Below are 14,224 nucleotides of genomic sequence, written 5' to 3' on the forward strand. Positions count from 1 at the left end.
CTGGCTCCAGCCCTGGACCATCCTCCCCAACCACTGCCTGCTGTCCCAGGCTGGCGTCCCTACCCACACCCTGTCCCCAGACAAGCTGGTAGCTCTGAGCATGGCATGGGAAGGGCTTCAAGGCCAGGTTCCATCCTGGGACAGGCGGCTCACAACCAGGCCAGTGCAAAGAAGCTTGGAGCCAGACCCAGAGTCCTGGGGCAGCAGCCGCGGCCCGAGACCCCTGGTGCCAAGTCCTAGGAGAGCAGCCGCAGCCCGAGACCCCCGGCGCCCAGGGCCATGCCAAGCCCAGTTCCCTGGGACTGGCCCCGAAGTCGCTCTCTTGAAGGTGGATCCCCATGGACCATGCTCCAGGCTCCCCTGGCTCTCGGGTCCCTCTGATGGCCTTGGTAGTGGCCTCCCTGGGCTGCGGCAGCCCAAGGCTCTCGCTTGCTCCTTGCAGCCCTGCAGCTGTTCATCACCAGATTCTGCTCATCAGGTGCTGGGCCTGGGCCAGGAAGTGGGACTCAGCTTCCCGGGCTTAGGGGAGGCCTTCGAAGGGGCCTTGGCCAGGCAGTGCTGCTGCCAGGGCGCTTGGACAAGCCAACACTGTTCTGGCTGTCACGGGGCTGGGGGCAGGGGGTGATTCTGGGGATGCTCAGTGCCCTGCAACGCCCAGGATGTCCACGGGTGACGGCTGAGAAGCCTGGTCTCCGGACATACGGGAAAGCTTTGCCAGGGGCCAATGCTGGTGCGCCCTGGAGGCAAGAGGCATTCTTGGGACGCAAGAGGGCACTGCAGCCCAGGGGAGAGCAGGTGCAGCCGCAGGTGTGTGACTGATGGCCAGACGGTCTGCTCAGTGTGGCCAAAGACCCAGAGTCCTGCCCGGCGGGAACCCGAGGTCCAGGGAGCAAAGCCACGGGAGGGGCCTCAGGGGGCTTGTGAGACGGGACTGTGTGAACACATGCGCGTATTCCACGGGCCACAGCTAACGAGAGGGTGGCGGAGTGGACTGTGGGCAGAGAAAAAGCTGGCAGCCTTTGCCGTCTGAGGTGGGCGAGAGCTTGCCTCTGCCCACTGGGACTGGGAAGTTCTCCCTGCTCCCCCTTCCACTGCTCCCACCCTTTATTTTCCCACCAGACTGGGTCTGGCCTTCAGCCCCTGGGGCAAGCCTGACCTGAAGTCCTCCTCTCAGCAGGGGCTGCAAGGCCAGTGCTTCTGCCTCCACTGGGGGTCAGGCAGGGCACAGAGTAGCCCCGGACAGGCCAGGAGAGGGGCAAGGACCCCACACACTGGACATGAATGAAACACACGCAAACGCTTAACAGCTGTTGTGGGGACAGCTACCATGCAGCCATGCCCGCCTCGTTCCTCCAAGGGGACCCTGGCATGGGCCCACGGGCAGCGCCGCCTGCTCCCTCAGCAGTCAGGAGTGGCTCGGGGGTGGCGGTGTCTAAAGGGGCTGGTTGCCATGGCTACCATAGGGTTCCGAGGCCCGTCATCTGGTCCCTGCCTCAGCCAATCGGCGGCGGGAGCCCGAGCTGCAGCCCAGAGTCACGCTTCTGCCTCCCAGCCACACAGTGGCCAAGAGCAGGGACCTGCTTCCCAGAGTGGCTGAAAGTGCTCGGACGGACGGCCAAGCCCATCATGGCGGACAGCGGGACGGTGGGGCGTGAGCAGGGACACGGAGCCAGGCAGGTGAGGTAAGCCGGGCAGGCGGCCGGGCGGACAGGTGGACGCGCCCCCTCTGCCCATTGTTCTCGCGGCTGCGGCCCTGCCCTCGGCCCACCCCACCCTCAAGCGCAAGCCCACACGCAGCGCCCGCACCCTCACCCTCAGACCCTCTCCGGGTGTCCCAAGGAAGGGTCAGGGGAAGAGACAAAGGGAGCAGGGTGAGGCAGGATGAATCCTGACGGACCTCGGACCCCAAAACCGCCCTGGTGGGTCTCCACGTCAGGTTTCACATGGAGGCGGCATCAAAGAGCCCCGACTGATCCAGGCCGGCGTCCCGGCCACCGCTCCAGGGCTAGGCGACAAGCCATGTCAAGTCGGTGCCGTTTAAGCAGCATTTTTTCGAGGAGAAAAAAAAAAAGAAACAGAAGCGATAAAAAGAAAAAAAAAATGTCCACCTATGACAGGGGAAGCGGCCAGCCCGATGGATCAGAAGCGCCAAATCCCATTACTCGGGACTTCAGGGACAGGCCCTGCAAGGGCAGCTGCGATTAAGAGCTTGTCAATGGAGTCTCCTTTAGAGATCAAAGCGGGGCGTGCTCGTGTGTGTGTGCGCGTGCACGCGTGTACGTGCAGGAGCGGACACTGTGGGGTGACAGCAGAGAGGTCGTGCACCTCAGCACCATGGGGCCCATACGTCGCCTACACGGCCATCTCCATACTGCTTGTGTCCTTGCTGCCGTGTGCGACGTGTGTGGACGCCCCTGGGGGCCTGGGCCGGGTACCTGGTCCCAACACCCGCACCCTTTCGAAGGCCTCCACCTCCTGCTAGAGGCTGTCCCTTCCCCAAGTTCTGCCCAGAGGAGCCTGCAGGGGCCGAGCCGGGTGTGAGGACAGCCGTGGCTGCGTCTCCTCTCCCTGACCACGCCCTGCTGCCCACAGAGGCCTTGAGCTCTCAGTTGGCCTGGCAGGCGCGCCCTGGGGGTTCAAAGCTCCCGTCGACACGATTGTTAGGTTATTAGGTAAACTCTGAGAAGCAAATCTTTTAATCCACTGTGGCTAATCCAGTGCACTTTTGTTTGCCACGACAGACGCTGCGGCAACAAAGGGGCCTGGGGCCCAGCACACACAATCGCACACTCAGAACTTGGCCGCGGCCGCAGGGTTCCTAGGCAGCGGACAGAGACATCTCGGGACAGCCGAGCAGAGGGAGGCAGCAGAGGGCACAGGTGGGCGGGGGCACAGGTGGGCCGGGGCAAAGGCAGCTGCCCACTGCGGGCCGCACTTCCTCACCTCCCGTTTAATGTCCCCTCGCCAACTCGAGGGGCAACCACTTGGCTCTGGGGTGTGCAGGCATCGGGGCTGCTGGGGATAGTGGGTAGGAGGACAGACGAGCACCAACAGGGGGCGGCAGCGCCTGGAGAGGCCTGTGGGATGGAGGCCGTCAGGGCAGGGAAGGGCGTTCAGGTGAGGGAACAGCAGGGACAAGGACTGCGGGCAGTGTGGCAGGGGCAGGAGTGCCCCCAACAAGGACAGGAAGCGGCCTGAGGCTGCCCAGGGAGGTGGGACGTCACCTGCTGCTTCCCGAAGTCAGCGCGAGGCCCCTTGGGACATGGCCCCTGCACTTGGATGCCACCTTTTTTTGGGAAAACAGCACTGAGGCTGGGGGAGGCCAGCAGGCCCTGCCCTGTGCTCACGATGTGCCTGGGACACCAGACCTGGGCCATGGCCAGCCATGGGCTCCCTCCCGCCACCCAGCCTGTCAGAGAGGGTCACACACGGACCTCTGGGGCTGTGAGGCCAGGTCAGGACGATCACTTTGCCGAGGGGGACACTGGCACGAGGAGGTGCCTGCTTTGCCCAGGGCAACGGACTAGCCTAAGACAAGGATGGACACTCAGGTCTCCTGGGAAGCAGGTGCTGGGCCAGGCCTAACAGTCCCCTGATGTCAGCAGCTCCCGAGTGTGGAGGTGTTGGGCAGTGGTGGCCACTCTCCCCTCCTACTTCCCCAGCCCCTGCGGCCAGGCTGGTGGTCAGTGGCTGTTCTGACCAGGCACCGTCCAGGCAGGCCTACTTGGCCACATCCTGGTATCCACCTGGCCCCAGTCCCAGCCCCTGGACACCCTGGGGTCAGAACTCTTCAGAAAGGCAGTGCAGGAGGACTCCCCTCAGGACACTGGGAGGTGCGGACAGCACCCTGGGATGGAGGGGCTGCCTCTGGGCCGCCTGGCTGGCCAGGCCCCCGCCCTGTTGCCAGTGCTTTCCTGTTGGCCTTGGCGTCCTGACCCTTGACCCCTGGAGGCCAGTGGGGACGTGGGGACCGTCAGGTCTGCTGGACAGGGCCGGGCGCAGGCGACGTGGGTGAGGGCAGGTCTGGGGCCTGCCCCAGGGGACAAGCACGGACCCCGAGCCAGTGGGGACAAGCACTGTGGCCACAGCAGCCGTTTCATTTCTTTTTCTTTTTTTTTTTGAGATGGAGTCTCACTCTGTCGCCCAGGCTGGAGTGCAGTGGCACAATCTTGGCTCACTGCAACCTCTGTCTCCTGGGTTCAAGCGATCCTCCTGCCCCAACCTCCCCAGTAGCTGAGATTACAGGCGCCCGCCACCACACCTGGCTAATTTTTTGCATTTTTAGTAGAGATGGGGTTTCACCACGTTGGCCAGGCTGGTCTCGAGCTCCTGACCTGAGGTGATATGCCCACCTTGGTCTCCCAAAGTGCTGAGATTACAGGCGTGAACCACCATGCCTGGCCTAATTTTTGTATTTTTAGTAGAGACGGGGTTTCACCATGTTGGCCAGGCTGGTCTCGAACTCTTGACCTCAGGTGATCCATGTGCCTCAGCCTCCCAAAATGCTGGGATTACAGGTGTGAGCCACTGAGCCTGGCCACACACTGAGCCTGGCCACACACAGCACCCGTTTCTTCGGGCCCCTGCCCCGCAGCGGCTGAGTGGTTCAGCCTCCACCTCTGTCGGTGAGTCCTCCTGACCACAGGTGCCCAGCCAATGGCGGGTCCCGGGGTAGAAGCCGTCAGGTCATCCATGGCCATGGTGACAGTCACATTGACCGGATATTGGAGCCAGGGCATATGAGGTAGGGCCCTGCTCCCCTTCCCCCAGACCTCTGCCTTTCGTGGGGACAAGGATCACTCCCGGGGCATCTGCCCTGCTGAGGCAGCTTTGGCTACAGAGCTATGTGGACAACAGGAAGCATGTTGCAACATAGTTGGATGACACACCTGCCCGACAGGTGTGAGGGTGAGAGGAGGAAGGACCTATCAAGGGGCACATCAGTGCTAAGAGGGCTGCCAGATGTGGAGGCCAGGGAGGCCCCAGCCCAAAGTGACACCAACAGCTGGGATGGCCCATGAAGCCCATGGCAGGGTGTGTCTCTCAGGAAGGTGGCGGAACCTCCATGCCAGGCCCCAGGCCACCGTGGGGCAATGTGGCTGCCATCAGCCGTGACCACCACCCTGCTGGACACAGACACTGCCCAGTGGTCAGTTCCACCCCTCAGGGCCTCAGCCGTGATGCCCGTCTCCTTCCAGTGAGTTAATTTACACAGACCGTTCCACGGGACCGTCATTGTTACATCACTGTAGACATTCCTGGACATGCAAAGAAGAAAATGGAACTTCGTGCTTCTGCTTCCACTACTAACACTTGGACCGTTTTGAGTCTTCTTGCCTTTTTTTTTTTTTTTGAGATGGAGTTTCGCTCTTGTTGCCCAGGCTGGAGTGCTGTGGCACGATCTCAGCTTACGGCAACCTCCGCCTCCTGGGTTCAAGCGATTCCCTTGCCTCAGTGTGCCAAGTAGCTGGGATTATGGGCATGCGCCACCACGCCTGGCTAATTTTGTATTTATTTATTTATTTATTTATTTTTTGAGAGAGAGTCTTGCTCTGTTGCCCAGGCTGGACTGCAGTGGTGCAATCTCAGCTCATTGCACGCTCCACCTCCTGGGTTCGCGCGATTCTCCTGCGTCAGCCTCCTGAGTAGCTGGGACTACAGCTGCCCGCCACCATGCCCGGCTAATTTTTTTTTTTTGTATTTTTAGTAGAAACGGGGTTTCACCATGTTAGCCAGGATGGTCTCGATGTCCTGACCTCGTGATCTACCCGCCTCAGCCTCCCAAAGTGCTGGGATTATAGGCGTGAGCCACCGCGCCCAGCCTAATTTTGTATTTTTAGTAGAGATGGGGTTTCTCCATGTTGGTCAGGCTGGTCTTGAACTCCCAGCCTCAGGTGATCTGCCTGCCTTGGCCTCCCAAAGTGCTGGGATTACAGGCGTGAGCCACCGCGCCTGGCCCAGAGTCAGGTCTTCCTCTCACCCCGACTGGAGTGGAGTGGCACCATCTCAGCTCACTGCAGCCTTGACCTCTCAGGCTCAAGCCATCCTCCTGTCACAGCCTTCCGTGTACCTGGGACCACAGGTGCATGCCACCGTGCCTGGCTAATTAAAAACAATGCTTCTGTAGAGAAAGGGTCTTGCATTATTGCCTAGGCTAATCTTAAACCGCTGACCTCAAGTGATCCTCCCGCCTCAGCCTCCCAAAGTGCTGGGATTACAGGTGTGAGCCACCGCACCCAGCCCACATTTTCTATTTTCACGAAAAGTGCTGCCCTGTGTACGTGGCCTCACAGCATCTCTCTGGGGTGTTGTAGATCCTTGTTCTCTGTTGGGCTTGGGATGGGGTCACAGGCAGCATCTGGCGTCTCCCGTGGGCTCAGAACTGATGGGAAAAGAAGACTCGGATGAGAGCTGGGGCTCGCCTTACGGCCTGGAAGGCGGCGGAGGGTGGCGGGGGCTGTGTCTGCGATGGAAAGTGCAGTCCTCCCTCGCCTGAACCGGATGGTCCGAGGCCTCCGTCCCCCTCCAGGGGCCTCCCCTGCCTGCCCACTCCCACCTCTCTCACCTATGGACTGGGCAGACGGGGCAGAGAAGGGGCAGACAGGAAGAGGCTGAACCCAAGGCTCCCCTCAGCCTCCAGAAACCTGGATCAGAACTGTCCGTCCTCTTTCCCCGCTCCCCTTACGTTGGGGCAGGGTCGGTGGCTACACAGTGTCCATCTCTGCAGCTGGCTGTCTCCATCACGCATCGCACAGCGGCAAACACTCCCCAACTCATGTCCTCGGCGTGTCTTCCAGGGTTTCCTTTGGGTCATTTTTTATAAGTGGTCTTCCTCAGTTAAATAGATAAACACACTTAAGGCATCAAAACTCACTTTATTATTTTCTTAATTTTTATTTCTTGGAGACAAGGTCTTACTTTGTTGCCCAGGCTGGCGCGTAGTGGCTCAGTCACAAGTCACTAAAGCCTCCAACCCCTGGGTTCAAGTGATCCACCTGCCTCGGCCTCCCGAGCAGCTGAGACCATAGGTGTGCAACACCAAGCCCAGCTAGTTTTAAAAATTGTTTAGTAGAGACAAGGTCTCACTATGTGGCCCAGACTGGTCTTGAACTCCTAAGCTTAAGTGATCCTCTGGCCTTGGCCTCCCGAAGTGCTAGGACTACAGGTGTGAGCCACCATGCCTGGCCTTTTCTTTGTTTTTATTTTTTTGAGACAGAGCCTCGCTCCATCACCCAGGCTGGAGTGCAATGGGGCGATCTCAGCTCACTGCAACCTCCGCCTCCCAGGTTCAAGCAATTATCCTGCCTCAGCCTCCTGAGTAGCTGGGACTACAGGTGTGCACCATGGCGCCTGGCTAATTTTTCTATTTTTAGTAGAGATGGGGTTTCACCATGTTGGTCAGGCTGGCCTCGAACTCCTTACCTCGTGATCCACCTGCATCGGCCTCCCAAAGTGCTGAGATTACAGGTGTGAGTCACCACTCCTGGCCAGCCACTTCATTTTCAAAATATTCCTTTTAGGCTGAGCGTGGCGGCTTGGGCCTGTAATCGCAGCACTTCAGGAGGCCAACCCAGGTGGATCCCTTGAGCTCAGGAGTTAGAGACCGGCCCGGGCAACATGATGAAACCCTGTCTCTAGCAAAAATACAAACAATTAGTGGGGTGTGGTGGCACACGCCTGTCATCCCAGTTACTCAGGAGGCTGAGGTGGGAAGATCACTTGAGCATGGAAGGTGGAGGCTGCAGTGAGCCAAAATCACGCCACTGGGCTCCAGCCTGGGCAACAGAATGAAACTCCGTCTCCAAAAACCAACAAACAAAAAAACATACCTTTTATGTCTACATTGAAGAAAATAATTTCACACGTGCTCTTAAGTTTTTCATTTGGTGCCTAGGAACAAAACCTGATTAAATGTCATCTACAGTCAATCAAATAAACGCCTTCATGGCAAACTCGTGCTGGAAGCAAAGGGCGTTTGCCTCTTCAAGGAGCTCTGTGAGGAAGGGAGGTGGCTGCACCTCACCCTGCACACCACAGGCCCCCGCTCGCCTCCCTGCCCCTCCTCAGAGCCTTCCTCTACCTCTCTTCTGCCTGGCCTGCCTCTGGTCTCCCCCTACCCCCGCTAGGCTCAGAGAATCTCCCCTCCACACCCACAGCACAACCTACTTTAGAAGGGCTGCTGCGTTTCCCCCAGGCTTTCTGACCCCCTTCCTGTCCCTGCAGGGCAGGGGCCCCGAGGAGCTGGAGGCCCAAGGGCCTTGTCCTGGTCCCAGGGCCTGGGGACACCTGCCACCGAGGGCCAAGAGGAGGATGGACGTGGACACAGCCCCGAGAGCCTGGCCCGGCCGCAGCGGCAGCTCTGCAGAACCAAGGCAAGCACTGGGGACCTTGTTGGGAGTGGGGGGGGCAGCCCATGGGCCGGTGTCTGAGGTCCTGCTGTCTATCTGGCCACCCAGGACTCCCTCTTCCCTGGAAACTGTGCTTTACCATGGAGGCCACCCACTCTGTCTCCTCCAAGGTTCTGAGGCTGAATGGGCTGGGGGCTTGCGGGGAGGCCCCAGTGTCCAGCACTGTGGGACCTGGCAGGGTGCCTGTGGCCAGGACCCAGCGGGGCCAAGTGTTGGCCTAACAGTGCAGCTTCGTTCATATCCCCAGCCCCTGCCCACCTGCTCTGAGCATGGTGATGGCCCTAGGAGGTGGGCCTGGACCCTTGGCAGGCTGGGGACAGCCTAGTGGCCCTGGACCCATGCTGCCCCCTTTCCCACACAGCGACACTGGCATCAGACACCATGCTGAGTGCCGGCAGGGGCGAGGGCCGGCAGGGGCGAGGACTGGCAGGGGCGAGGACTGGGAGGCATCCACACATGGTTCCCCATGCAGTCCCACCTGTGGGCATCTGGTGGGGGGTGGGCTGGCAGCTCAGGGAGCCTGGAGCTGGGACTTCTGTGCTTGCCTGGGAGCTCTGAAGGGTGAGGCTGGGCATCCAGGGTGACACAGCCCAGGGAAAGACATGGGGGTGATGTGAGAGGTGCCTGGAGGGAGCTGGCGGGTATGGACATGATGGACACGGAAGCACGGAGGTGGGCAAGTGGCCAGACGCATCTAGGGGAAGGTGTGGGGGAGGCGCCATTAGGAAGGGACCTGAAGGGCTGTGGGCACCAGGGAGCCCTAAAGCAGAGGGCAGATAGATGAGGGCTGTTGGCTCAGGTGTGGGGCAGTCGAGGTGGGGAGCCCTCACCCAACAGGAGGCGAGCTGGTCCTGTGTGGCCTGAACTGCAGCTGTCTCCTCTGTGAAATGGGGGTATAGCTGACCCCAGGGGGCTGCCTGGAGCATCCCGGGAGGTGCCAGGCCCAACAGTGCTCTCGAAGGACAGGGCCCTGGGCTGTTGTGAGAGGCGGCAGATCCTGGTACTCACATCCTCCTCCTTGGGGAGGGCCTGATGGTCGACTGAGGCCTGGGTGGAGAGCAGAGGGTTGGTTCTGACAGGGTTGGGCTGGCCAGAGCTGGTGCCGGGGCTGCTGCTGGGGGCCCGTGCCTCTCTGCCGTGGGGTGCCTGGGGCTGTGGCCTCATGCTCTGTGGCCTGCAAGGCAAGTGACACAGATCTGGGCAGCCAGTGTGGCAGGATCGGACTGGACCCCTTGGCAGGGCCGCTGTGGAGACAGCCCAGGGGAGGAGGTGCAGGGGTCTGGACACTCCAGTGGCCTTGCTCTCGGGCTGGCCTGGGCAGCAGAGGGAAAGAGAACCCTTCTCTGATACTAGATGGTGCCCGGGAGAAATCAAGGCAGAGGGTTTTAGCCGGTGGGCTCTTTGGAGGTTGTGGCTCCTGTCCGGGTGAGAGCCACCATATATTGGGGCCTAATGTGTTCCCTGGCGCTGTGAGTCCCGGCTGCCTGGGGACTCAGGAGGGTGGAGCCCACCCCACCTTCCAAAGGCCCTGGCCATCCCTGCCTGCCGACCACCCCACTCCTGGGAGCCTGCTTCCCTCACGGCGGCGGGCAGGCCGTGGCGGTCCCCGCGGGGGCCTCCTGTCCAGGAGGCCTGCAGCCCCCTGGCTGCCCTCCGATGTACTGGCGGCAGAAAAGGGCTGCGCCCCAGGTGTGCCCGTCGGGGCGGGCAGTCCGCCCAGTGCTCCCCACGGCCGCGGCCATTCCAAGCACCTGCAGCGGCGCCTCTCCCACTCCGCACTCCGGGAAGCCAGAGCCCCCGGGGCTCCGCTTCCGCGCCGCCCCTCGGGAAGACGGCGCGACCGAGCCCCCGCCGCGCCCCGCCCCCAACAGGCACCGACCACGCCCCTCTCCCGCCCACGCAGAGACCCCGCCCCATGCTTCTCACTCGTCTTCTCGCTTCCGGCCCCGCCCCGCGCCCGAGGCCCCGCCCCATGCTCTTTACCTCTTCTGCTCGGGGCGGGCCCCGCCTTACTCCCTGGTCCCCGCCCCACGCCCGAGGCCCCGCCCCCGCGCTCTTCACCTCGTCTTCTCGCTTCCGGCCCCGCCCGCGCCCCGGCCCCGCCCCGCGTTCCTCACCTGTCCCCTCGCTGTCGGCCCCGCCCCACGCTCCTCCCTTTATCCTCGCGCTTTCAGCCCCGCCCCGCGTCTGAAGCCCCGCCCCACACCCTTTACCTCGTCCCCGCGCTGCCGGCCCCGCCCCGTGCTGAGGCCCCGCCCCGTGTTGAGGCCCCGCCCCGTGCTGAGGCCCCGCCCCGCGCTCTCACCTCGTCCCCGCGCGCCGGCCCCGCCCCCGCACTTCCGGACGCCGCCGGCGGGGGCGCTCGGGCCTGGGCTTCGGCGCTCTGGCTCGGGCTCCGGCTCGGGAGGCGATCGTGGCCGCTGCCGCCGCCAGAGCCGGCCGGAGTCCGCCCGGAGCCGCGTCCACGCGGAGCGGGCGGGTGGGAGCTGGCGGCTGGGCCCCTGCGGCTCCCCCGCGGCCTGCCCCGCGTCCGCCTCCGGGCCGCCGAGCCGCAGCCGCCGAGATGGGGGCCGCCCCGGGCCGCGCCCCCGCCGGGTCCCGCCCGCCGCGCTGCCGCTGAGCGCATGGGCCGGGCCGCGCCGCGCCGCTCCGGGAGCCGGGCCCGGGGTCCCGCCGCCACCGCGCGCGGGTGAGTAGGGCCGGGCTCCGGGGCGGGCTAGGCCGCGCTAGGCCGGGCGGGCGGGACCCGGAAGCGGCGGGGGGCGCGGGTGGCTGACGCGCGTGGGACCGAGGGGGTGGGCGCGCGGGGAACTGGGGCCGTGGTGCCCCTGGGCAGCGGGACCGGCGGCGCGGTGGCCGCTTGGAGGTCCGAGGCCTCCGGCGCGTCTCGGGGCGCGGAGCAGCTGCAGGGGCCGCGCATCGCGTGCGGGGGCCCCGGGAGAGCCGGGCCTGGAGCCCTCCCCGCCTCCCAGAAGTCGGTAGGAGTCCGGCTGCCCCGGAGGAGGGCACTCCCGCCCGCCCTCGCCGAGGCCGTGTGCCGGGTCCGGGTCGGGGTTCGGCCTGAGTAGCCGCGTGCTCCGGCGTCCGTACCCTCCAGGTTGATGCCTCGCTGCCCAAACACTGGTCTCTCTCTTGGGTGTGGTTCTTAGATTCTACCCCCGCCCCGCACTTTGGAATTTAGCCCCCCGTGAAACCAGAACTGCACTGCCCGAGTATTGAAACTTTCGGCTTGGCATTGAAGAAAGTAGAGAAAAGCATGTCAGTTCTCTGGGGATTTTTCTCAGCCCATCTATAAGATAATTTTTTTTTTTTTTTTTTTTTGTGGAGATGGGGTGTCACTATATTGCCCAGCAGGTGTTGAATTCTTGGCCTCAAGCGATCCACCTGCCTCAGCCTCCCAAGATGTTGGGACGACAGGTGTGACCACCATCCCCTCTAAGATAATTTTTTTTTTTTTTGAGACGGAGTCTCGCACTGTAGCCCAGGCTGGAGTGCATTGGCGCTGTCTTGGCTCACTGCAGCCTCCGCCTCCCGGGTTGAAGCAGTTTTCCTGCCTCAGCCTCCTGAGTAGCTGGGATAACAGGCATGCACCACCACGCCGGGCGAGTTTTTGTAGTTTTAATAGAGACGTGGTTTCACCATGTTGACCAGGCTGGCCTGGAACTCCTGACCTCAGGTGATCCGCCCACCTTGCTTGGCCTACCAAAGTGTTTACAGGCGTGAGCCACCGCGCCCGGCCCCTTCTAAGATAATTTATAAAGGGTTCTTATTGTGCATGTCAGCCCCTTGTTCTTGCTCACACTTCTGTTCTCTGCTTCTTCAGGAAGAATCTCGAGCTTACTTGGATCCACAGGCCCTGTTTTGGAGAAAACACAGCCTAAACCGGCTACCCGAGATACTCAGCAATAGCTCGGTTTCGAGTTTTTTTTTTTTTTTTTTTTTTTTTTTTTTTTTTTTGAGACGGAGTTTTGCTCTCGTTACCCAGGCTGGAGTGCAGTGGCCCGATCTCCGCTCACCACATCCTCCGCCTCCCAGGTTCAAGCGATTCTCCTGCCTCAGCCTTCCCAAGTAGCTGGGATTATAGGCGTGCTCTACCAAGCCTGACTAATTTTGTATTTTTAGTAGAGATGAGGTTTGTGCATGTAGGTCAGGATGGTCTTGAACTCCCGACCTCAGGTGATCCGCCCACCTCGGCCTCCCAAAGTGCTGGGATTACAGGCGTGAGCCACCTCACCTGGCCTTGGTTTCAGTTTTAAGATCTCCATTCGGGGACAAGGATTGGAAAGCTTGAAAAACACAGTGTTTTTGTTTGATTTTCAGCTGGTGTTGACTTGTCTTGGATTTCTAGTTTCAGAAAAGCTAAGCAGACTTTTTCTGATTACATTGGTCATTGAGAATTTCAGTGATGGGGGAACAAATTACATGTGAAATAGTAGCCGTGAACCTTCAAGAGTTAAATCAGTGGACAGCGGGGAAGATGTCATAGTCGTGTTGTGTTACTTGCCTCCTCCATGTAAATCAAAATGTCAGAAGTTAGTTTGGGTAAAATAAATACCTACACACGTAGGTAGCATTGAGTTTGCTGCCATGGTGCCCGGAGCGTATGCCTAAGCAGTGACGAAAGGGAATTTTAAATACAGAATCAGACTTGTAGGCATCCTGCCCGTTTTATGGACTCACTTTACTGATGGTAGCTACAGGCTGTGGGCCAGATTCAGTGCTTGCAGGCATTTGATACAGAACTGAGTAAACGTGACTGCTTTATGTGTGGTGTGTACGTGTGTGTACACTAAATGCTTGGTGTGCTTCCCTGTGGGAACCCAGAGATTTCAGGAATTGGGACATGTTTCAACAATATCAGTAACATGTAAAGGATTCATGTGCTTCCAGGGACACCAAAAAGTCTTCTGTCAGTTGACAGCCAAAAATACACATGATTATAAGAAAATTTTCTTCTGGGCTCTGAAAATTTGGTTCACACATGAATTAAAACATTAGTTTTGGGGCCAGGCAAACGCTAACACTTTGGGAGGCCGAGGCGGGTGGATTGCTTTGAGCGCAGGAGTTTGAGACCAGCCTGGCCAACATGGTGAAACCCAAAATACGATAATTAGCCGGGCGTTGATGGCTCGTGCCTGTCAAGTCCCTGCCACTTGAGAGGCTGAGGCTGGAGAATTGCTTGAGCCTGGGAAGCTGAGGCTGCAGTGAGCTGAGATTGCCTCACTGCAGTCCAGCCTAGGCGACAGAGCGAGACTCTGTCTCAAAATAACAAAAAACAAAACAACAAAACCCATTAGTTTTGGAAAAATTTGCTGCTGTTTTCTGTGGTACAGTAGTTCAGCCTCTGTAGAGAGCCAGTGTTTGACGTCTGTGACATATGTCTTTTTTACATCAATGAATTAAGTACTTATTGGTGCCCGTTAGTTGCAAGACCTTGTGCTGGGTGCTGTGGGTCCCGCTACTACCAATAATTGACACAGAAGACGTAAGTCCCTTACGGGAGCATGACGGTGACTTGTGGTTAGTCTCCCTTCTGAGCACTGTCTGGGTAGTCACTTTCCACTTTGCGGTGACTTGGTTCTTCAAGCTAGCGAATGGCAGGACATCTATAACGGTAAGGCTCAGGTGGTCGGGGTGCAGGCCTTCTCTCCTGTGACAGCTTCCCAGACAGATGACCGTGAGCTAGTGTGGTGGTGCCCACGCCCAGGGTGCTCCCTCCGTGCTGATGTGGCTCACGGAGTGACTGCCACTCAAGTGGTCTGTGAGCAGCACGATGTCACAGCTCACTGGGCCTTGACCTTTAGAAGCTGTGTGTT

The 14,224-nt window shown here is 60.3% G+C and overlaps 1 protein-coding gene across 2 annotated transcripts in view; it reads left to right on the forward strand.

Moving 5' to 3' along the window:
• Positions 1–11,018: 11,018 nt before the first annotated feature.
• Positions 11,019–14,224, forward strand: part of AXIN1 (axin 1) — a 73,941-nt gene continuing 70,735 nt past the window's right edge. For both annotated transcript variants that reach the window (XM_032144890.2, XM_032144891.2), the window contains exon 1: positions 11,019–11,097. The gene's annotated coding sequence lies outside the window, so the exon portion shown is untranslated. The remainder of the gene's footprint in view (positions 11,098–14,224) is intronic.

Source organism: Hylobates moloch, unplaced genomic scaffold, assembly GCF_009828535.3.
Source record: "Hylobates moloch isolate HMO894 unplaced genomic scaffold, HMol_V3 SCAFFOLD_23, whole genome shotgun sequence".
Lineage (NCBI taxonomy): Eukaryota > Metazoa > Chordata > Mammalia > Primates > Hylobatidae > Hylobates > Hylobates moloch.